This window comes from Pan troglodytes, chromosome 6, assembly GCF_028858775.2.
Source record: "Pan troglodytes isolate AG18354 chromosome 6, NHGRI_mPanTro3-v2.0_pri, whole genome shotgun sequence".
Lineage (NCBI taxonomy): Eukaryota > Metazoa > Chordata > Mammalia > Primates > Hominidae > Pan > Pan troglodytes.
This window is the reverse complement of record NC_072404.2, coordinates 25,192,470-25,217,415: the sequence shown is the minus strand read 5'-3', so window position 1 is coordinate 25,217,415 and position 24,946 is coordinate 25,192,470. Positions and strand designations below refer to the sequence as shown.

The following is a 24,946-nucleotide window of genomic DNA, read 5'->3' as shown; positions in this document are numbered from 1 at the left end:
CAAAAGTATTCAAACTTGCCAATAAACTAGCAGTCCAGTAACCTATCTAAACCCACCCCACTTGCCATACATAAGCTGTCCTCTACAGCTCCAGCTTGTTGTTATTCTTCCCTGTGTGGTCCTGCATAGCAGCCTTTTCTCCTCTGGAGCTATAAGTGACAAAGAGTTCTGCCTTTCATCTTTCTGTCATTGTGTTTTGTCCTACCATCAAAAGCATATTTTAATCTTATAAAATAGATATAATGGTGAACAAAACCCAGTCCCAAATCTAACAGCTTTCCTACTTATTGGAAAGACAGACAAATAAGCTATCATGCAAAAGCCACGAGATTCCTCAGTTCCAAATCATGACCTTGGACACTATTAGAAGTTTGTCAGACGACAGGTATGGAAGGCAGTGGGGGAATACTACAGGAGGAGTCTAAAAATACCGCAAAGAATAGGAGATAAGAGAAAGCTCAGAAGATTCATAGAGCATAATTTGGGTGAGTGGAAAAGTCAGAAGAGGTTGTAAAGGATGACCTTAGTTGAACAGAAACAGACACTACAGAGCATTTTATATAGTAAAGAATGTTGGCCCATCTTGTTGGCCCATCTTGAGGCCAATAGAGAGCTATGAAAGGGGATTATGCAGAAAACTGGCCATGATCAAGATATTTTGAAAGAGTGTTTTGATTTTAACATGAAAAATGAATTGGAAATTTTTAAGAGGGAGTGCAAACTGTACACAGGGAATGCTAGCCAGGAAAGCAGTAATACTGGCTGGCTACAGTGGCTGAAAGAATGACTTGGAGTAATGGGAGCAGGGCATAAATGTATGGCCATGAACAAACTGTGGCAGGTGAGGGTTGACTTTACAACACACACACACACACACACACAAACACACACGTTTGTATCCTGATTAAAGGTTTTCAGGGACTTTATTTTTAAACTTCTAACATGGCTTTAATCTATCCTGTTATCTTTTAGCTGGTATTGGCTCCAGTTCAGAGTTTTATAAAAATGATCTTATTGAAACCCTTCAGCCTAAACCAAACCTTAATCAAAAACATGGTTCCTTCTGATTCTTCCAGTGCTAATTTATACAGTAGTAAAAATGCTGTCCTAAATTAGATTTAATCTTCATTTGTATCATATCATTTACAATTGAGTTAACTTGTTAAATATAATTGATTACAGATTACGCTTTCTAGGGAATAAAATATACCCTCTCATGTAAAATGACCAGAGGGAAAATCAAAGCACTTGAGGCAAGCATATCCTGAGCAGTCTATTTGAGCAAAAGGAAGAGTTTCTCTTTTCTTATATATTCTGTCTATTATTAGGAAAGATCTTTATTTGTGCTTAAATGACCAAAAATGACTGTATTCAACTACCAACAACTGGTAGATTGGCATTCAACTCACAGAACAAGAGCTCACCCAAATAATATGTCTTTAAAAACATTCCAGATGCTTGGAAACTCATTGATTGCAATTAAATTTTTAGCAGCATATTGTACTTATTTCTCTTAAGTGAGCAATGGGTTAAGACATTGTAAAAGGACAAGATAGTCTTCTGGGAGTATGGCAGAACTTTTATTGACTAGGAGTTTCTTTTTTGTAAAGTTGACCTTCATCCTGATTTTTTCATCTGTTTTTAACAAATCACATCCCTAAACATTACACAGAAAGAAAGAGTCATACTGTTCCTCACTGTCTCCTGCCGTTATGAGGTCCTCAGATGGCCTTGGAAATAATCGTATAATCCCATGGACACAAAAGTATTCTAGTGACTCTCGGCTAGGTCATTAATCATAATGCAGAATCCACAAATAGAATCATCATTAATCTGTTTCAGTATCCCTTGAGAAATCTGAAATATAAAGTGAGTCACACATAATTAGAAAAATCATATTGCATTTCAGGAGAGGAGGGTAAAGGGCTCTCAATGACAAAGCTACATGTAAAATGAAGAAACTCACTGAGTGCAAGTTTAGCAGTGAAAGAGTACTTGCTTGACTACCCTGCCACGTGCCTGTTTTTGTACAGGATGTCAAACAACAACCTACAACTATATTTGATAATTAACCAGTAAAAATATTTTTTTATTTATCTGCTCTAAACTTTGAATAACCAAAGAACCAGAATACAGAAGAAAAATCTTCTTAAAGTTACCTATAACATTTATGCATGCATCTATAATATGGTGAAAATAGAACTTATGCTTAAATGAATACTATTGACGTGAATTCTGTACTTGGATCAAGATACATTTAAAACATTTTTTTAAATTTGAGACAATTATAAGTTTACAGCTGGTGCAGTTGTAAGAAATAATAAAGAGATTTGTGTACCTTTTACCCAGTTTCATCAATTATAACATTTGCAAAACTATAATAAAATATTACAGCCAGGATATTCACATTGATACAACCCACTGATGTTGTAAGAATTATGTTATTAATGCCTGGTCAACATACCCCAAATTGAGCTAAATATCTCCCTCTCTCCTCATATTGTTCTTCACACTATACTCCCACATTTATGTTTTGGATTCATGGGCAAATAATTTGCCATTTGCTGAGATGATGAATAAAAGAGAAAAATTAGGTACTTGAAGGTGGTGATTAGAGAGAAGAGTCTGAAGATGTTGGGCTGGGGTTCCTGAAAGACCTCCAGCTTGAGGTGTCTAGCAGGTATTTGGCTTGACAACTCTGCAACTCAAATCTGAACTCTGCCACACCTAGCTAGAAAGTAGGCATTATAATTAGGCTAAAGAAGCCAAGAAAAACTTGGCCACCTTTAAAAAAAACACACACACACATCAACAATAGTGGACACATCTCTTCCAGAATACCCCTCTAGAACAACTACTTCCTTTATTTCTCAGGGCTTCTATTTACACCTCTTACTGGCCTCGAGAGTGAAATGTCAAGAATACAAAGATTGATTTGGTTTTGTCTGGGAGTAGAGTTTATTTTAAAGATGCTAACAAATTCAAGTAGTGGCAGAGTATAGTTTCTATAATATAAAATTTCAAACAGCCAGTTACTGTTCTTCCATCCCTTTGAAGGGGCCCAAACTAAACAGCTCCATATTCATTACAAAAGACCTCTGTGGAGTACCTCATTATGCATCATTTAAAGAGTGTAGAAGAACACAAATCCAGGAATCCTTTGGAATTTCAGACTATATAAATAGCCCGTCAGTGAATGACAGCTTAAGCTGTGCTATGCAAAAAGCATGGCAGAGACAATAAATTATTTGAACTGAGTTGGTTTTTCCATATTATTCTAACCCTTGAGCATCATAGGGACAATTTCCCTTTGCTATATTTCTATACTAAAGTCCAAGGGTAATATTTGGAGTGATTTCCCACGAGCTCCTGTGATGATCTGCATTATTAAAAACGATTATTTCCAACCAGAGGCCATATCTGCCAGCAGCAAGACAGGGGGGAAGCATTGTGTGAGCTCCTGGCTCCAGGAACACTGCTGTAGATCCCGGGACAAAGTGCCAGTGACTTTTTTCACCTGACTGGAGGGTTTGGAAATGGTTTTCCTTTGTGTCTGCAATCCATTTGAACAAAATAGTTTCTGTATTTAGTTAAAACCAGGATAACAGAGAAGATGAGGCCTTTGAGAATGGTTGTTTCATCAACTAAGGATTCCTGGCAGACTATAAATAATGCTGAATTACATTCCTTCTTGATTTTTCTGGCCAAAATAGCATAATGGGCGATACAACATCAGGTAGACTCACCGCTGGATATGGAGTAATTACGTGCAACTAAGATTAGGAAAATTAAATGTGCTTTATTAAATGTTAGTTAATACTCATCAGTGCCTCCATCTTTGCTGGGCCTTTCACACCCTTAGATAAATGTGAAACACCCTTTGGCATTTTCATATTTATCTAAGGCTTTTCCCAGAACATTTTTTACCTGAACCTGGTGTCTAGACTGTGAATGTAATTGGAAGGAAACGTCTAAAGCTGAGAGGAACAGAGAAAGCTTCCTCCAGAAATCCACTAAGAACCTTAGTTTCACAATAATAACACCCTGATGTCAACTGCTTCCTTCTATTGACTATGTTTCCGCCAACGCCAATCTTGACCTGAAACACTAACTCCCTTCCCCCTCTTTCATAAGAAATGCAAGCATATTTAATATATTATTTTTGATATGAGATTGCAGGTTGGGGAAGGTAGGTAGGTAACAGCCCACAGCCTACAATATTTCACTTTAAAAAAGTCTCTTTGCCAAGCCACAAGGTCATATGACTTCCTACTGCCAGCCACAAGGTCACAATGCTCTAACCATTCTTCCCACACACTATTCAGAAGGGTTCCTTCTTCCTTTCACCAACACTGGGTACCAGTCCTAGCAATTCTCCTGCCTCAGCCTCCCAAGTAGCTGGGATTACAGGCACACGCCACCACACCCAGCTAATTTTTTTGTATTTTAATAGAGATGGGGATTCACTGTGTTTCCCAGGCTGGTCTCAAATTCCTGAGCTCAGGCAGTCCATCCGCCTCGGCCTCCCAAAGTGCTAGGATTACAGGAGTGATCCTAGGGTAACTTTTCAAAAGATCTTTTGATCAAATCTTATCTTGCCCTACAAAAATATTCTCACATCAGTGTTGAGAAATTCGACTTTTTCTGTATCATTGGATTAATAATAATGACAATGACCTCAAGCAAAAGAAGGAGAAGAGTATGTATCCTATTTCATCTTAGAAAGTATTCTATGAAGAAAGTAATATTGCACAGACAGAAAGTAATATGCTCTGGGTTGGGGAAGGAGGCAAGAGTTAGGTTCAGCCAAGATAAATACAGTTAATGACTCCACAAACAATTGACTAGATCGGACCCTTTCTTGTCACTTTCTGTTACATAGCATTGGGGTATGTTTAAAAAGTTCAGGGAGAGTGGCTATTTATAGAAATTATACAGGAGGTATCTTTATGTTTTCCAATTACCAGTATTTCAAAATGTATACTGCACTTCCCTAAATTAACACTTCTTCACTCCAAATTGATGTATCCATTCCCATAAGCATGCATCTAGTTTTAGGTCTTCTATGAAATCCTCTTCATATTCATAAAATAAATATAGGTTATCTTCAGAAAAAGAAAAATTTATAAATACTGAATGTCCATGCTAATTTGAGAAAAACCCTCAATTAGAGACCAAACTACAATATGTAAAGAGAAATATTGCTACAGAGTATTACTTGACAAATATCTCAGGGCACAGTGTACTATATTTTTATTCCTTCCTTCCTTCTTTCCTTTCTTCCTTCCTTCCTTTCCTTCTTTTCTTGAAATGGATTTTTATTCCGTCCTTCCTTCTTTCCTTCCTTCCTTTCCTTCTTTCTTTTTTTGAAATGGAGTTTTGCTCTTGTTGCCCAGGCTGCAGTGCAATGGCACGATCTTGGCTCACTGCAACCTCCACCTCCTGGGTTCAAGCGATTCTCCTGCCGGAGCCTCCCAGGTAGCTGAAGTTACAGGCATGCGCCACCACACCCAGTTAATTTTTTTTTTGTATTTTTAGTAGAGACAAGGTTTCACCGTGTTGGCCCAGTTGGTCTCGAACTCCTGACCTCAGGTGATCCACCCGCCTCAGCCTCCCAAAGTGCTGGGATTACAGGCGTGAGCCACAATGTCCGAACTCTCTTTTTTTTTTTCTTCTATTTCCCTTCTTCTGAACCTCCCCTCTCTTCCATCCACACAATGAATAAAATAAATTTCTATCAACCTGGACATCAGGATTATTTTTTGAGAGTTTCATCTCCAGTTTCTAAACATTAATAATTTGTCCAGAAACTATTGATGAAGTTCATAGCTGATTCATCTCCCATCAACATTTCTCATCTCCTCTGTCAGGCTAAAAGTGCCCTTTAGAGAAAATGGCGACTACTCTAAGCATGACTGTGCCTCAGTTTGGGAAGAAACAGCAGGTAGGGTCTACAGGAGCTTTCGGCGTCTTCTTTGAAGATCTGTTTTGGGGATGGGATGTAAGCGGAGACACAGTAATGAAACATTTTGGAATCGGACAAGAAATGAACAGGAAGTTGTTTTAGTCCTGGTTTGCTTAATAACTGCAAGGAGCAAAAAAGGAAAGGAGAGACAGAGAGAAAGTTGGATAGCCATCAAAGGATGATTGCTTAAAAGTTCCTTCCTCCTCTGCCTTTTTATTTCGATTAACTAGCGTGGAGCTGCCAGCTTTTCCCTGAAATTAACCCTCTGTTACACTCCCAAGAACATAGAAGTTCTGTTTAGAGAAGTCGCTCTATGAAGAGTCACTGTTATTTCAGAGAAGGAAAGTGATAAAGGGTAGAGTAGCTAAATGGAGTCAAATAGGGAAAAATGAATGGCAAGAAACAAAGAAGCAAATGAGCTACGTACCAGATTTCAAAATCTGTAGTTTTATTTGAGCACGCAACTAAGATTTTTGAAAAATTTAATTAAAAATTTTATAGAACTTTGGAGTTATAAATTACCTTAGAAACAACACAATATGACCATTCTCTTTTTTCACTTACATGAAGAAACTGAATTCCTCAGGGATGAAGACATTTGTCCATACATGTCATAATAGTGGTAAGTTTAGACCCTCAACCAGGTCACCTGAATTTTTGAACTTTTTTTTTTTTTTTTTTTTTAAGATAGAGTCTCGCTCTGTCATCCAGGCTGGAGTGCAGTGGTGCGATCTGGGCTCACTGCAAGCTCCGCCTCCCAGGTTCACACCATTCTCCTACCTCTGCCTCTTGAGTAGCTGGGACAACAGGTGCCCGCCACCATGCCTGGCTTTTTTTTTTTTTTTTTTGTATTTTTAGTAGAGACGGGGTGAATATTTTTATGTACTAGAATCATATAAACAAGTTACCATGTACAAGACATCTGTCAGTTGACAATATTTATTATGATCACTAATTATTTGAACATTATTCTTAGACTTACTAAAAAACAAAATATAGTAAGCTATAAATAATATTGTGATACATTTTAAAATTTAAGTTGCATACATGCAAATAGAAGAAAACAAAGGAAGCCATAATACAAATCAGTGTTCTGACCTCTACAAGATGAGCATTCATTTAAAAAATTGAATAATTGCCATCTCTGTTTTCTTCATGTTTCAATATTGTTTAAATATCTGAACTTCTAGCAAACTTGAAGCACCACATTTTTTTAGTTCAATTAATAGCCAGGAAACCCTGGGTAAGTTCCTCAACCTGTTGTGATGATCACATGAGGTATTTTATGTCAAAGTACTTACCCTGGCATCTGGTACATAATCAGTGCAGTGTTAGCTGTTTTTATTAGTAGTAAGCATTTTTTAATGAAAAGAGTAAAAAGGAAAGGGTCACCTATATCCAAAAAAATGTAGGATTTGGCTATAAGCGTCAGTTCACTGTAAGCAACAGCTGGTCTCTTTACAGGGCTTAGGATACAGATTACATAAAATATATATATAGGAAGAGGAAAAGGGTAAAAACTTTCAAAGTTCACCAGTTGTAGCCTACAGCATTTCACTCAAGCTCATTAGGAAGTTTACATTTATAATATAATCTCTTTGAAACAGATTTGATTTTTTTTTTTTAAGTAAGGATCTTGTAAATTAAAATTTTCCCAGGGGGCTAACCTAATACAAGTTGTTCCAGAGGTGGAATTCCTTCTGATCAAATATCTCCAAGCAGAAGAAAAATGGTTCACTAAGACTAGTGTACTGGCTTATATAATTAGCAGTGAATATCGGAATACCAGGGGGCAGCACCAGCAATTAATAATACCCTTGCCTTCAGAACTGCATTTAGCAAAAGGAAGACATTTAGCCTACATAAAAGAACTGCGCAAATTAGCAGTACATTGTCTCAGTCCAGCTGTTGTAAAGTATTACCATATGGCTTTATAGTACACCTTTATTTTACCTTGGAGGTTAAAAGGCCTTTTAAAAAATACTACTTCCTAAGGTTGTTCTCTGCTACACAAAAAATACCAGTACATCTATACATTTTGGGGAAAATGGCTAATGTATGAAGGTTACAGTTTACACCCTTACCTTTTCCTACTACCTCACCTAGCCAAGATTCCTGTGAATGAAGTCATACTTACATCAAGCAAAGTAATTCAGAAGTGAATTAAATTCTGCTTCCAAACGACAATGCATGCAGAGACACTAGCTGTGGAAAGTGCCATGCAGGGAACAAGAGAGTTCCTGCAGGAGTTGGTTCTTCAGTTCAACTCGATATGAAAATGGGGCCCCTTAACAGAGACAGACTGAGGGTCTTATCAAACAGTGACCAAGCATATTGCCTGGCACCAAATTGACAGTTATAGATGATACATGCACCAATAAGTACCTTTTTAAAATGACACTGGGATAGAGTCTCATAGTTTTGCTATCATTTGTAAGGACAATTCAACACCACAGGAGCAAAATACTATTCAGGAAGCCTGGTGATTAAAAAATGTGAGATCTGGGAATAAAGCCTTTAGAATCCTGCCACTAAAGGGAGGTGAACTGACTTGAAGCCAATAAGGTAAATGAACAATAAGAGAGTAAGTATTTTGTATGCACTTCTACTAGTGGAAAATTTTATATCCAATGTGATCAAATTTACTGAGCAATATTTTAAAAATCAGCCGAAGCTAATTATCATCTTTTTAAACAAGGACATACATATCTGGAATATTTTAATTTAAAGCATAAATAGATGTATATTCTAGCTATATGCTGCTAATATGGGACAACATCCTTTTCATTGTATAAAGTGGATTTTCAAATTTTTTTCTGTAAAGGACTATATATTAAATATTTTAGGTTTTGAGAGCCCCGTTTGGCCTCTGTTGCTGGGCTGCTGCAGATCCTCCTCCTCCACCCCCTTCTGCCTCTTCTTTTTCTCTTTCTTCTTTTTACAACCTTTTAAAATGTAAAAATCATTCTAAGGTCATAGTTCATACAAATACAGGCCTCAGGCCATTTTTGACATAAGCCATAGTTGCTGGCTCTCAGGACATAAGTTCACTGTTGGTGTTCTGTTTTCATCCCTGCATAAATCACATAGATAATCAAGTGTAACTTCCAAATTATTTCTCTTTTGACTGCAAATAAATCATTTAAAGACAAACGCACAGCACTATAAATGTAATACACATTTTTTTCTGATTAAAATTTCCTCTACAATATTCAACTTAGTTTTCCTAGAAACAATTCTGTTACTTCTTAAATTCCTATTTTATAGGTTTGCCTAGTACTCAAATTGCAAGGATAACCAAAACAGGAATATACAGGTTGGAAACAAACCTATTGTCTCTGGGAAAAAAAAAAAATCAAAGACAATAAGCGGAAGCAGCAGTGTGGTAATACACTAGTGTGTTAGCTGTGAAGCTTCCGCATGCCCTGGGCATTGATAAGTATGTTTTAGAAAGAGATTGGAAAGCACCGGTAATCCCGTGAATCAGTTTAACTGCAAGTGATTCTGGAAACTTATATGGAATTGCTTGGGCACTATGTGAAATCTTTGCATATGTTTAATGGCCAGAGAGATACCATCCCACAGGATAATAAAAAACTAGCTAAGATATATTGCACACTTAATTTGTACCAAGCAGTTTTACATGCATTCTTATTTAATCCTCACAATACCTCTAAGATGTAGGTGCAAGTATTAATATCTGACTTCTGATATTTAGTAGCCATGTGACCTTAGCCAAGTTTAGTTTCCTCATCACTTAATAGAGTAACAGCACCTGCATAATACAGTTTCTATTCTTTTTCAAAGACTTGCTGAATGCTGACTACATCAGTTAGGCATGGAAGATAAGATAGTATTTAGAACACCGGCTCTCAGTGTAATCACTGGCCCAGCAACATCAGCAACACCTGGAACTTGTTAAAAATGCAAATTATCAGGCTCCACCCTTGATCTACAGAGTAAGAAACTCTGGAGTTGGCACTTGGCAATCTGTTTTAACAAGCCCTCCAGAGAGCTCTGATACAGGTTAAAGTTTGAGATTCACTGGTTTCAAATGGACGGTCCCATCATCTTGGACCTTAGATTGTAATACACTGTTGTGAGCATTTTTCCAGTTAATACATATATAAGCCTCAGAATTCTTCCAGGTACAAACTTGGCAATCATTAAATGTTTGCTATTATTTTTATTATTGACTACTACTAGTACTGATATAACTATGAAGTAGGAAATACTAAAAATTTACTTTCATGAGACATAACTTCTATGATATTTAGTAGATATTTACATTATGAATATGGAGGAACATTCATCATAAATAAATGTCTCAGTACAAACTTTAAAATATGGTTTTGTAAATTTCAGAGAAGAAAGAGATCATTTAGAAGTTAAAACTCCAAGTGCAACAGGTAATGTAAATGACTCTTAAAAGTCCTATACTAAAGAGGGAATTGCACGCATTATATAAGGGGCCACGGCTACTCACCTGCACCCAATTGTTGCTACGTGGAAACGCAAGCCCAGCAGTGCCAGATTTTATGATTTTTCAAGTGAAGCTGGAAATCTGGAGTTTTATATAAAGTGTCCTGCCTTTTTAGTATTTAAACCTAATTCAATCTGTGGATCCAATTAAATGTTTCTGTAGGCCACACTTGGCTCTAGAGCCGTCAGTTTGGAACTTTTATTTCACCTATTCCTTTTCATTTTACATGCATACAAACGAGGGCCCAGAGAACTTCAGAAACTTATTTAAGATCACAGTGTCAATGAGGAATAGAAACGGGAATTTATGACTCTCTTTTCATAATCACAGAGCCTCGTTCAGCCTTTTCCTATTCTGAATGACATTTACCAAAATTGGGTGGGGTAGAGGGGAGGAGGATCAGAGATGAAATTGTATGAAATGAGAAATTACCGCACAATGTAGGATTTAAAAAGCGCTTATGAGTTAAATTCCAACATGAATTGGAGTCTTTCAAAGATCTAATATTTCAAGTACTCAAGTTCACAGGAGAGTAGCTTTGTTTTTTTTCTTTTACTACACCAACCTGGTCTGCTTCTTGGAATAGAGTTTCTGTTTTGTTGAGGAAAATTCATATTGCTTCTTTTTATCTCTGAATGTTTTCACCATCTTTATTCCTTTTTATTGTCCCTGGCGGCTCAGGCCTTAACACAAAACTTTAAGAATTTTGCTTTGTAAATGCTGTGTTTGCATGCAATTGAGAAGAGGCCACTTCATTTGTATGAAAAGAGTTGAAAGACTAGCAGATCAATACAAGGCCAGATTCCATATGAGGCACCTCACACTGCACCCAATATGGCATTTCCAGGCCCCAAGTGAAGCTAAAGTTAGCCATACTATACACCATCATTCAAACTTGTTTAGATTTTTTCTTTTGATTCATGCCTTTGCTGCATTTTGTACATCCTCCTGACCATTCTTAGCAGCTGTAACAACACTTGTGGTATTACCAGTAATTTGCAACTTATCAAACATGATTGAACCTTGTTCTTTTGTGTAAACGAAACAGAACTCTTTGGTTGGCTTTCTTTATACTTTGGACATAGTGTAAAGGAAATGGAGACTATATTTGCATGCCAGACAATGAAACATAACACACAGTGTATACATGCCTTTGACATTGTAATTACTAGCTGTTGTTTAGATTCCATGTATGGTCACTGGCTTTGGCTGTGTTGAAATCAGCTGTATCAACATTTAATCAAAGTCTTATAGATTTTGGTTGTATATTTTTCTAACGTCAAAATAGAAATGCTGAGACTAAAAAATAGGTTGGAAGGAATGGAAATGTGTATGCGATACATTGCAAAAATAATGAACATTCACGGTATAATAAATGAAGTTTTTCTGATTTTGTCAGTAATGAAATCAAACATCACATGGAGCTCATTTAAAATTATGATTATTTCTCTAGAAGTCAGCAACTACTAATTAATTTTGCTTCAGTTTACATTCAAAATAGCCCCCTTTGCAACATATTCTATTTAGGTATTTTGTGATTTAACAAGAAAATTTTTTTTAATTGTAGGATTTTTCTTTTGGCAAAACCATAATATATAACTCTTGAAAATAACACAGAATATACAACAAACACCATATCATTTAACAGTATGTTATGTAATGACATTGAGCACCATAATGTCTAGTAGTACTTTGCTCCTGGGATAAATTTGTACAGATTTATACCTGGGACTTCTAAAGCTTCAAATGTAATTTTTTTTTTTTTTTTTTTTTTTGGTTGCAATGGCTGGGGAGAAAGGTTGGGGGGAAAGGGGAAATGACCTGTGGTGCCAAATCTAGGCCTATTGCTCTATGCATTTTTAGAAAACTCCCAAGATAATGGTATTCTCCATCCTTTATTACTCAGATTAATGTCCCTTATTGAATATACAGGGTTCCCATAAAATTTAAGGCTACAAAACCATATACCCATAACAAGTGATGAATATATTTATTATCTCTTATACTACATGATGCTATATCCAGAATTATCTTTCATTTACAGGATCATGTAATTTTTATGTACCATATAATGGAACTATGGTATAAATATAATGAATATTAGGTTTTTGTACTCATTAACCGATCATCATGTGCTTTTGATATATAAAGCCCTGGAAGAATCACAATAGAGAATATAAAGGTAACTGAACCTGAAATCTGTCTTTCCTGAGTTTATAATACCAGAATACATTGCAATTACACAACATAGAAAGCAAGTCATGCAGAAACGTGATTGCATTATGTGCTAGATCAGAAAAGAGAAGAATCTCTTCTAGCCATAGTGATCAGGAATGTCTTTATGGGGAATTATATTGAGGAAAGACAAATATGGGACATGTAGGGCTAGAGGGACTACCACTGATGTTCTCTCAAGAAGACAAGGCTGCAAAGCTGAGTTTCAGGAGATGAGGTTTGTGAGTCTACAAATATGATCAGAAACATGATTTAAAACTAGATGAATGCCAGGCACGGTGGATCACTCTTGTAATTCCAGCACTTTGGGAGGCTGAGGCAGGAGGATCACTCGAGCCTGGGAGTTTGAGACCAGAATAAGCAACATAGCAAGACTTCATTTCTACGTAAAAAAATTATTTAAAAAACCAATAAGGTGGGCATGGTGGCATGGGCCTGTAGTTCCAGCTACTTGAGAGACTGAAGAGGTAGGATCACTTGAGCCCAGAGACTGAGGCTGCAGTGAGTTATGATACCACCACTGCACTCCAGCCTGGGCAAGAGAGTGAGACCATGTCTCAAAAAATAAAAAATAAAATAAAATAATATAAAAATAGATGAATATATGCGAGCAGGACAAATTTAGGGGTACAAAAGAAAAATGAAGTTGCTGTAATGATTTCTGATAGATTATAAGAGACTGATGTGTGAAAGAGGGGATATAGGAGACAGCAGTAGAATTAACAAAGGAGGCTAGGAAAATATTGTTGATTAAAACATCAAGCTTGCATGAGTTGGGGAGTGGTGGAACAATATTGCAAACACAAAAAGCTGAATGGGGAGGAGAAGTTAGTTCAGAAAGAGGTATATGAAATTTACAAATAAAGGAGTCAGCTAGTTGTCATGCTCAGCTAGCACCTGGGAAAAAGAACCGGGCTAGAGATGTACATTCACAAAATAGTTTTCCATTGGTTGACGAAATTACCAAAGGGTTATAAGGAGTCAAGAACAGAAACTTGAGTAAAAAGTAGAAGGTCCAAAAACATTTGTTGTTGAACGTGCCAGACCCAGAGAAAGAAAAAGAAGACATACAGAAGTTAACATAAGAGATTTTCAAGGAAAGCTTGGTTTTAACAACATTAAATTTTTTAGAGAATATGGGACTATGTGGACCGAAAACAGTTTGTAAGTAAGACATTATTGCAAGTTTTTGCAAGGTGGCTTAAATTTTTTTCTTAGCTTGCTAGACAGAAACCACTGCAAGAATAAGTAATGGAAAAACAGAAATAGTAAAAATACAAGGATAGACGTTTTTAGGTGAATTGTAGAGTGGAAACACCAAGAAAATCCTTTTGCCATTCTCCATTAATATACTTAAATATCCCCTTTTATAGAAGAGCATGTTAAACCCCCACAACAATTATAAACTAAAATCTGTTTGCCACAGACTGTGTAGGATTCTTCAATAACAAATGAGCACATGCCTCTATAAGTGATTTTAAAATAAAAAGCACAATTTCAATCTGTGAATTAGTATTGTCATCATCCTCACAATAAACTGACCCACAAGGCAGCTAGCCTACTTAGGCTGTTCTCTAACTTCAAAGTTAAGTAAATGGGCCTTAAAAGTAGCCCTTAAGACTGGGTAAGGATTAGCAAATTAAACTCAGAGATGACTCAAATGTACTTTAACTATAAAGACATTAAGAGAGGCTTGTCGGTGGCATAAAGGGTCAGTAGGATACAGAAAATGTTGCTGCTTGTTTGCTTTAATTGAACAAGACTCAGTTATATTTTAGACTGAAAAGAAGGATCCTTTAGAAAGACAGCTGGTATAGAGGAATACTTGATGGAACTAAGTCTCTTAGGATATAAGAAAAAGGAACCAATGGGCACTATTTGAAATCTCACATTTGGAAAAGGAGTCTATTTCTTCTTCTGATGCAAGATAGAAAAAACCATGATGGTAAGACAATCTGAAAATGAATACTGAAGTTGCATAATTATATGTGCATATGAAAATTTGGTTTTAGAGTTCAACATAATTCTAGGTAAAATTAAGGAATCCATAGCACACCCATTTTTAAAAAATCAAATCTCTTGGTAACATTTCAAAATATTAGATTCTGTATTTAACTCAACACACTTCTAATCTTAGTATAAAACATAGCCAGCTTTTGTACTTTGGACTATATATGAATAATGTTAATCACTTGATGCTTAGCCAAAAACCACTATCTGGGGCTGCTGTGGACTGGCTCTTCATGCTGGCAAAGCTCCTCAAAGCAAGGGAGCAATTTAGCAGGAAGCCTGACTTATTATTCATTCTCAATTTTTATATCCTTTTTTTTTAGGGACAGGCAAAGTTTACCAATAGTCTCTAAATACAGAGACAAATATAAATATATAAATTTATACAAATATATAAATATAAACAAAATATACTTCCCTATTAATCCTACTAATGAGAAGTTAAATGCCTGAATTTTATAAAGGCAGATGCTAGCAATAAATTTACAGCTGCTCCATTGGACTCTGAATGAGACATCATTTGTCAATACATAAAAATAACGATGCTGGTGAGGTTGCAGAGAAAAGCAAAGACTTATACACTGTTGGTGGGGGTGTAAATCAGTTCAGCCATTGCGGAAAGCAGTATAGCGATTCCTTAAAAAACTTAAAACAGAATTACCATTTGACCTGGCATTCCCATTATTGGGTATATCCCAAGGGAATATAAATTGTTCTGCCATAAGGACACATGCATGTGCATGTCCACTGCAGTGCTGTTCACAGTAACAAAAACATGGCATCAGTCTAAATGCCTGTTGACAGTAGATGAGATAAAGAAAATGTGGTATATATACACCATGGAATACTATATGCAGTCACAAAAAAAGAATGAGATCGTGTTCTTTGCGAGAACATGGATGGAGCAAGAGGGCATTATTCTAAGCAAACTAATGCAGGGACAGAAAACCAAATACCACATGTTCTCACTTACAAGTACGAGCTAAACCATAGGAACACAAGGACACAAAAAGGGGAAAAACAGACACTGGGGCCTACTTGAGGGTGGAGAGTGGGAGGAGGGAGAGGATAAGAAAAAAATATCTACCTAGTACTATCTTTATTACCTGGGAGACAAAATAATCTGTGCACCAGACCACTGTGACAGGCAGTTTACCTATATAACAAGCCTGCATATGTATTCCTGAACCTAAAAAAAAAGTTTTTACAAATTGGTACAGATTAGAGAGCCCACACATGAGGCAAAATGGAACAGCTATGAGCCCCTTTTGGAGAGCATTAAAACACGACTTTTTCACTTTCAGAGATTTCAAAGGCTATCTTTGTTTTCTGTAAATGGGAAATGATTTTTCAAATCAACAATGCTTCCTTGTAGTAGTAGCAAAACACTTTCTAAAGAGGACTTCTCTATAGGATAAAGTCTTCTTTTTATTTAATCAGAAGACTTGGGGTGTTTTGAGATATGACAGGCGTTGTCCTGGCTAAAGCAACTCAAAGGCAAACACAGAGCTGCACTGGTAACTGTTACTCTAAGACATAAGAAGACGTCTGTGCAGGAAACATTGTAACAGTCCTTGAAGTGTTTTTGAATGATGGCAAAAGTCAGCACTATGTCTTTTTAATCTTTTTAAGCAGAGAGAGAGAAAAAAAAGAATGACAAGTAACAGCACCCAGATCACCCTTTGAGGAGATAACATTGACTTGAAATTGCTCTAGACAGAGGAACTCTTGTCTAGAAGTTGAAGGTTTTAAGCCTTTAGTTGTATGCTCACAGGAACAAAACCAATCTTTACTTAGTTTGGAAATTATTCATTCAACACATAGTATTGACACCAACTATGTGCCCGATGCAAGAGTTGGGAATATAACAGTAAACAAAATATAGAAATCTCTACTCTTACTGAGGTTACGTTTTAAGACAACAGACTGAATAACCAGAGTAAGCAGGTAGACATTGTCTGGTTGGGGTGCCTAAGTGTTTTGGAGAACATCAAATCAAAGAAGAGAGATGAGGGAGGATGGCCTAACAGAGAAGGAATTGAGACCTGAAGACAATGAAGGAATGAGCCATGTGAAAATCTGGAGGGTTCTCCAGGGGAACAGAACTGAGAGTACAAAGGCTTCAAGGCATAGATGTGCCTGGCAGGTTTGTGAAAAAAGCAGAGGCCAAGGCTGCTGAGGCAGAACAAGCAAGGAGAGAAGGATAAGGAATAAAATCATAGGAATAGTTTGTAGTTCCCTGTGGTCCATTGGAAACACATTGGCTTTTACTCTTTGTGAAATGAAGAGTTACTGAAGAATGTATAAAATGATGTGGTATTCTAGGAATCGCTGGCTGCTCAAGTGAAAACAGGAAAGGAAATCAGGAGCAGAAAGCAGGGAGACCCACGATGAGGCTATTACAATAATCCAGGTGAGAGATGATGGTGGATCAGACTAGGATGGCGGCTGTAGAAATGAAGAAATGTGATTGGGTTCCAGATGTATTTTAAGTAAAGTGCTGACAATATGTCTTGATGGATTTGATACGAGGTATGAAAGAAAGAGGAATCGGGAATGATCCCAATAGTTTTGGTCTAAGCAACTGTAAAAATAAAATTACCATTGGCAGAGATGAGTAAGACAGAAGGAGAAGATGATTTGGAGTGATGGAAAATGTCAATAATTTACTTGTAGGCACATTAAGTTTGAGAGATGCCCATTTTACATCCAAAGGAAGATGGTGTGGGAGTAGTAGGATTTAAGATTTCAGAGTTCAGGAGAGAAGTTTAGGATGGAGATACAAATCCTGAAGCTGTAGGCATACATGTGGTATTATATCCCTTAGCGATGATTTAATAAGGGATTTAGTGTAGATAGAGAAAGGAGGAGGACCCATGACTAGGCTTCAGAGATGAGAAGGAAATAGCAAAAGGGAGTGAAGAGAAAATGGCTACAGTAATTGAAGAGTGTGGGTCTTAGCCAGAGATACATATGTTATAAAAGGAGTGCTTCACGACAATGACAAAATCAGTATTGAGAATAACCACCGGAAATGTTAATGGTGAGGTCAGTGGCGGCCTTAGTAAGAGCAGTTTCAGGGGAAGTGGAAGAATAAAAGCTCGGTTAGGGTAAACTAGAGAGAAAATGGATGGAAAGCTGTAGACTAAGTATAGAAAGCTCTTTCAAGTACATTTCCTATCAAAGTAAGGAGAGAAAGAGACGCTCAAAGAGGGACGTGTCAGGACATTTTAGTTTTTTTTAAGACAGAAAAAGAAAACATGTTAGTATGCTGATAGAAAAAATCTAGTAGAAAGGCTAAACTTGATGATACAGGAGCAAAACAGAAATGCTGTCACGATGTTCCGGAGTAAGTCAGAGAGGTTGGGATATAGTGCACAAGTGATAGATTTGGCCTTTGTCAAGAGCGCAATTTATCTAGTGAAATAGGAAAACCAGAGTAGAGGCCAAGATGCAGGTGGAGAAGGACGTAGTGGTGGAACAAATGGAAATTCTCTTCTGATAGATTTTTATTTCCTTAGTAGAAAGGAAGGGGTCATCAGTTAAGATTGAGAATGGGAGATGAGGTGCTGGGGGGTTGCATGGAGAAGAAAAAGCATGGAGAGTCATCTAGAAGGGTAGGAATGGAAATGGGTTAGGGAAATAATTGCTATAATTCATTAACAGTCCAGCTGAGTTTGGTAATCATAAAATTAAAGTGTGACTATTTTTGTCTTTATTTTCCAGCCTCCTTCAATCAGCTGCTTGGGTACATCCACAGAATTTACAGAGTTGGATTCAAGCCAAACTTTACATGTTCAAATGGTTAAAAATATTGACTTCACTTTTATTTTTCAGTTGTATCATCATGAAAAAGTGATACATATGAAATGTTCTTGATCATCAACAGTGCTAAATTACTCCAGTTCTAATCCCTAATTTCTTATGTTGTACATAGATTTGCCTACGTAGATTGATTTAAATTGTTTCACAATATAGTATGTCTTTAAACCATGGGTCAGCAAATTTTTTTATAAAGGGCTCAATAGTCCACATATTAGGCGTTGTGGGCTATATGGTCTCTGTCAGGTATTCAATAGCTATTAATAAAATATTCAGATAAACTTAAAATTTGTGAAAACATCTACAAGTGTGCCTGGCATTAACAAAGATAATTAGAACATTTTCCTTCAGTGGAATGCATAGTTGGAATCCTTGATGTCAAGGGGTAATATACAAATCAACAGGATCAGCTTTACCTGGGAACTCATTAGAAATGCAGAATCACAGGCTTCCCATCCTGTCTTATTAAAGAGTCTGTGTTTTAAAAAGAGCCCTATGTGGTTGTATGCACATTAAAGTCTGAGAGCTTTAGTTCAGAAAGCAAGACTAGGATTTTCCGTATGTGGAATCAAATAACCTGTAACAAATATCACAAAGTTAACAAAAACTGGAATAATATGAAGCAAAACGAGAGAAATAAGAAAAGAAGAAAAGAGGAGGGAATTCATTTCCTGATCAGATGTCCATCAAACAATAAATGGATAAATAAAATGTGGTATATCCATAAAACTGAATATTATTCACCCATAGATGAATCTTGAAAATATTATGCCTAGTGAAAGAAGCCAGTCACAAATGGCCACACATTTTATTTCCAATTATATGAAATGTCCAGAATAGGCAAATCCATAAAGACAGAAAATAGATTAGTAGTTGCTAGGAGCTAGAAAGAGGGAAGAACGGGAAGTGATGGCTAACGGGTATGGGGTTTCTTTTCTGGGTGACGAACATGTTCTGGAATGAGATAATGATAATGGTTGCACAACTCTGTGAATAAAAGCTAAAAACCACTGACATGTACACTTTAAAATAGTGAACATCATGGTATGCAAATTATATCCCAATTTTTAACATCCAAAGAATTGAAAAATGGAGACAATAATTTAAAAAGTGATGAAAGGTTTCCTTCCATGGCAATTTTGTGGCAATTGTGTTTAAAGAGTTGAAGAATTTCAGGAAGGAGAGATGAGCAGAGACTGCCGTTCCTATAAAACTGATGGAAACAAATATCTATAATCAGAAGGAGTTTTTCTTTAGACTTTAGGTGAGTTTGATAAGGATGAAAAACTGCAGAGAAATTGGTTTTCTAGTGTACCTAAAGTAACCTACCTTAGGCCAAGTTGGCAGGAAGGATGCTGGCAACTACTCCTGAAAGAAAGAGAGGGAGGGAGAGAGAATTTGCAAGTTTGGTATGTTACACTGAATGTAACTTGAGTATCTTCCTGTATTAACTAACACCACAGATCTCTGCCACCAACCCCACAACACCACACCCTGTAGCCACAAACAGCCTTCAGGTTTTTCCTCCCCGCCTTCATAACGGTCTTAAGCCCAACCACATAATCTGAATTGGAAGATTTAAGTTGTTTGTATATGCTCCAAAAGGAATCCCAACTGTTTGAGTGTTTCACATACTTCGGAGTCAGTAATCACACAGCCTGGGTGATGACTGAATGAGTCACACTGAGGAAAACACAGACTGAAGTTGAATCTGGACTACAATTTGCAGATGTGCCCTCACACCCACTCAAAATGGGAATCTCCACTTATTTAAAGCCTCTAACTGTAGCTTAGTACCCATTCCTTTATACTGAAACTTTACAAAACCCACAGGTTTTCTGAGTTGAAAATTAATTTTCAAATAAAGCTGAAAGTTAAGTAGCAAATTCTTTACATTTTGAAAAATATATATAAAGAGAGCAGTGAGTGCATTAGTTACTAATATTTAGCAAGCTGTGATTTTTAAGGTTTTTAAGGATAATTTTCATCTTAAAGTCAATAACACCAAGCTTATCTATTAAGGAGTAAATCTTATTTCTTCTTTTCCTGCACCCACAGTAAAATGATAGTGGTAGGACAGCGTATAATCACTTTCACAAGCAAAACCTAACTTCCTAAAAAATTCCATTTTGGGCCGGGCACAGTGGCTCATGCCTGTAATCCCAGCACTTTGGGAGGCCGAGGCGGACGCATCACGAGGTCAGGAGATCAAGACCATCCTGGCTAACACAATGAAACCCCGTCTCTACTAAAAAAAAAAAAAATACAAAAAATTAGCTGGGCGTGGTGGTGGACGCCTGTAGTCCCAGCTACTCGGGAGGCTGACGCAGGTGAATGGCATGAACCCAGGAGGCAGAGCTTGCAGTGAGCCGAGATGGTGCCACTGCACTCCAGCCTGGGCGACAGAGCGAGACTCCGTCTCAAAAAAAAAAAAAAAACAAATAAAATTAAATTAAAAAATTCCATTTTGGATTAACTCAATAATATAGTTAACTCATTTTGTAAGAATGAACGTAGGATGAGCAACGGTGACTTAGAAATAAAACAGATTATAGGCCAGGCGTGGTGGCTCATGCCTGTAATCCCAGCATTTTAGGAGGCTGAGGCAGGCAGGCTTGAGACCAGGGTTCAAGACCAGTCTGGGAAACATGAGGAAACCCTGTCTCTACAAAAAATATAAAAATTAGCTGGGCTTGGTGGCAAGCACATGTGGTCCTAGCTACTTGGGAGGCTAAAGTGGGAGGATTGCTTGAGCCCGGGAGGTCAAAGCTGCAGTGAGCCGAGATTGTGCTACTGCACTGCACTCTAGCCTAGATGACACAGCAAGCCCCTATCTCAAAAAATAAATAAATAAAAGATTATAATCTTTTAGGGAAATTCTGTTAAAGTCTCTTTTAGTCATAGTATGTTTACCATAGTTCAATAGCTTTAGAAGAAAAAGTTGCACTATACCGCTGTATATTCTTCTCGAGGGCTGGTCCTTACGTCAGTGAAGCAGTAAGTAAATGTTATCATCTCCAATGAAGAGAAGAGAAAGAGTAGATATTAAAGCTTAGAATATAAATCTAATGTGGAATGCCAAATAGATTTCATCATTTGAACCAAGAACTTAATGGTGGCTGCCTTGAACAAGGACTTGTGGAAGATTCTCAAGCTATATCTAGTTCCCTAATCAATTAGATAAGTCTGCTACAAGCTTTAGAAGTGAAACGTGGGTAGAATTTCTATATGATATTTATTGCTCAGGTTATAATTTCAGTCCTGAATATATAATCCCTCTCAACCTCAGGTCACCATACTAAGTCAGGGTGAAAGCTCAGCCCTCAGTTAAAATGATTTTACGAAAAAAGAGCATTTTCAGGAAAACTAGAAATCATCAAAATGAGAATCTCTTGAGGAAAACTTAACAATCAAATGCCAGTTTGAAAAAAAATGCACACATCTGAAAAGCGGGTGAGCATCCAGAGAATACCTCCCAGGGAAGTTAATTTGTGTAGTCTAAGTATGCATGGTAACGCATCAAAATGCAAGTCCTTAGAAAAATAACCCGCCTTGTTGTTCTTGATTCTTGTCTGCTTTCATTTGTTCCTTGACTTTAGGACTCCCAAGATTAGTAGGGTCTTTTCTTAATGCTTTTGCTGTTTAGGTATTTCCTTATAAATTTGCCCATTTTTCTTAAGGATTTTTGTCATTTCTTCCAGCAAATCAAAATATTTGACATGGGATAATAATCAATCAGAACTACATCTTGAAATACATAATATATAGACATGCATGTTTGGTTTTGTGAATAATGTTATATAGCTGTGGTCACTAAAATAACTTAAAATATACATTTTTTTGTTTTACTTGTGCAGCATTTGCAATTTCAGTCATTAAATGAGCTTTGCAGGTGTGCAAATACCCTGTTAATCCTGGTGTTTTCTGAAAGACTGCTAGCCACATCAACCAATACTTTGGAAGACTGGCAAAATGGAGAAGCTTTTGCAGAACCCAACAATAAATTAATAAGACGAGTTGTATAACAACTGGAACTTTGTTGAGTTAAAAAATAAGACCACCTGAAATTTTATTTTTTAAGCCATCAAGGATTGGATTTTTAAAAGCAAAACCAGATATGACCAATCTTGTCTGTCCTTTCCTTTTTCTTACATGTAAACATTATTTTCTTGATGGGGGGAAGTCCCTAACCTGTACTTCTCATTACAAAAATAATAATAATAATAACATTCAGACTGCTTTGTTGAGTTTTGGTCTGGGGTATTTCTTTTAAGGGGCACTTGTGTGCAGTAGAGAGAAACCATCTTTACATCTTCAGGGTGATGTGTGGCTTTTAGAAAATACCAATGAAACTACTTAGATGGCATGCAGAAACAAGTAAAAAAATACCTTTACCTTTTCAGTGTATTTTTAATGGTCTTTCCACACTGTTTTTAGCTGATCACACAAACAGCTTTACAGTAACAGTGTTCTTTACTGTTTCTACAATAGAAAAGTAATCTGCACAATGTGCACATGTACCCTAAAACTTAAAGTATAATAATAAAAATAAATAAATAATAATAAAAAAGAAAAGTAATCCGATATGTAATTCCCATTGTAGAGTCAGCCTAAGCTGTGAACTTTAAAAATGTGTCAGTAACAGAAGTCAGGCTTTATATTACTTTGTAGCTGCCAACAATTCAGGTTATATTTTGGGCCCAAATTCTGTAAATTATGAAGGAAAATAACTCACTCAGTTCTACGTAGAGCTTGAGAATACCTCTTCCACTTGGATGTCATGAAAATGACTGGAAAAATGGCAAGTTCTCAGGTATTATCGCCACCCCAGTGGCAGCCAGTTATCCATTGTTTTCAAATGATCCCATACATTTTTAGTTCTTATGAATTTGCAATCATTGACTCACTATGAATTTGGTAACCCTTTGTATAAATAATTCTCCTCAAAAGAGAGGACGAACTTAGCACTGAGAAGCATATAGGCATCTTAAACATCCTTTGAAGACCAGCCTAAGAGAATACTGTTTATTTTTTTGCTGCATGTGAAAGTTCATTCTCAGGATCAAGTTTATTTTGTCCGCTAACTTTGTTAACCTTTCCAATTTCTTCAGTATTTGGTATCCTTTCACAAAGAGCTGTTAGGATAGAACAGTTGCATCAGGGTTAAAGGCCAGAGCTATTACCACGTTAACCTGAGGCATATATACTATTTCTTGAGCTCCCAATGTGTTTCTGATTACTTTTTTAAAATAAAAAATGCCAAGAGTATTATAGCATTGCACAAGGCATCTATAAAACCTCCTATATCTAGTACATGTTACGTAAATGCTTAAAATATTTCTATTTGTAAGGTCACTCAAAAGGGCAGGAAGAATACAGTTTTTTTCATTAAAAGAATCAGTTTTGATGATTTTATTTTAGCTAACATAGCTGAATTTGTGATGAAATGAGAAATTTGAACTTTTTCAAAAAGTGATGTATTTCTACCGATCTTTTAAAATAATATTTATCTGAGCATGGTTAATGACTGAAACAATATCCATTCTTATTGAAATCATACTATCATAATGAATAACTAACTGAGAGATGTTTTCTTGTAAAGATTTACTGCTAATCCCTTGGTCGTAATTCATTTCATTTAAGAGACATTCAGCCTATCGCTTAGAAACAGTATTTGCAGACTTCACCAGGGTAACAGCTCTAATCCTTAAGGTAATCATCTTTCACCCTCCTCTCCAGTTCTTTCTGCTTTTAAGTCTTCACTGGTCTTTTTAGAAAAACAAAAACTAGAAGACAGCTATTATTCTCCTCCATGGGACAGTCTACTCCATTCAGGCAAGTAATATCGTCTTCTGTTTACCTTCATCTAAAACAAGTGCACAGGGTCACCCTCTTCATGCTGATATTTTCCCAAAGCCAAAAGAAAGACTATGTCAGGAGACAGTCAGATTGCCAACTATAAGAACCTAAGAAGTAAGCTCCATTTGCCTTTTTATTTTTGTATTCAATACCCAAGGGAGAGGAGAAAGAGAAGATGATAAAGAGGGGAAGGAGGAGAAAGAGAAGAAGGAGAAGGAGGAGAAAAGAAAAGCTATGTTTCTACATCAGAACTCATCCTAAATCAGTCTGAATGTCTTCTTTTACTTTTGCTAATATTCATTAACAGCATTCCAAAGCATACTATGATCAGCAACAAGGCAAGAATAATTAATACTTCGTTATTTTATTTAATACTGGCATATTCCAATATAATTTCAGGCCAAGGAAGTATTAGTACATAAAGAATGGAAAGTACTAGTACATAAAGAATGGATTACCTGCTTTCATATACCATAGCAAAGGACAGGATTTCATAAAGATTTTGTGTGTATGTTTATGTCAAAGAAACAACTGTCAAAAAGGAAAAGTATTTCAGAATTCTGTAGCAGGCA

At 36.6% G+C, this 24,946-nt stretch overlaps 1 long non-coding RNA gene across 2 annotated transcripts in view; it reads right to left on the bottom strand.

Moving 5' to 3' along the window:
• Positions 1-1,558: 1,558 nt before the first annotated feature.
• LOC107975722 (uncharacterized) overlaps positions 1,559-24,946 on the bottom strand; it is a 229,454-nt gene continuing 206,066 nt past the window's right edge. The window contains exons 6-8 of one of the 2 annotated variants that reach the window (XR_008548926.2): positions 21,429-21,530; positions 19,845-19,883; positions 1,559-1,857 (exon numbers count right to left, since the gene is read on the bottom strand). This is a non-coding gene — a long non-coding RNA (uncharacterized LOC107975722). The remainder of the gene's footprint in view (positions 1,858-19,844; positions 19,884-21,428; positions 21,531-24,946) is intronic. The other variant, XR_008548925.2, reaches the window with a different exon arrangement.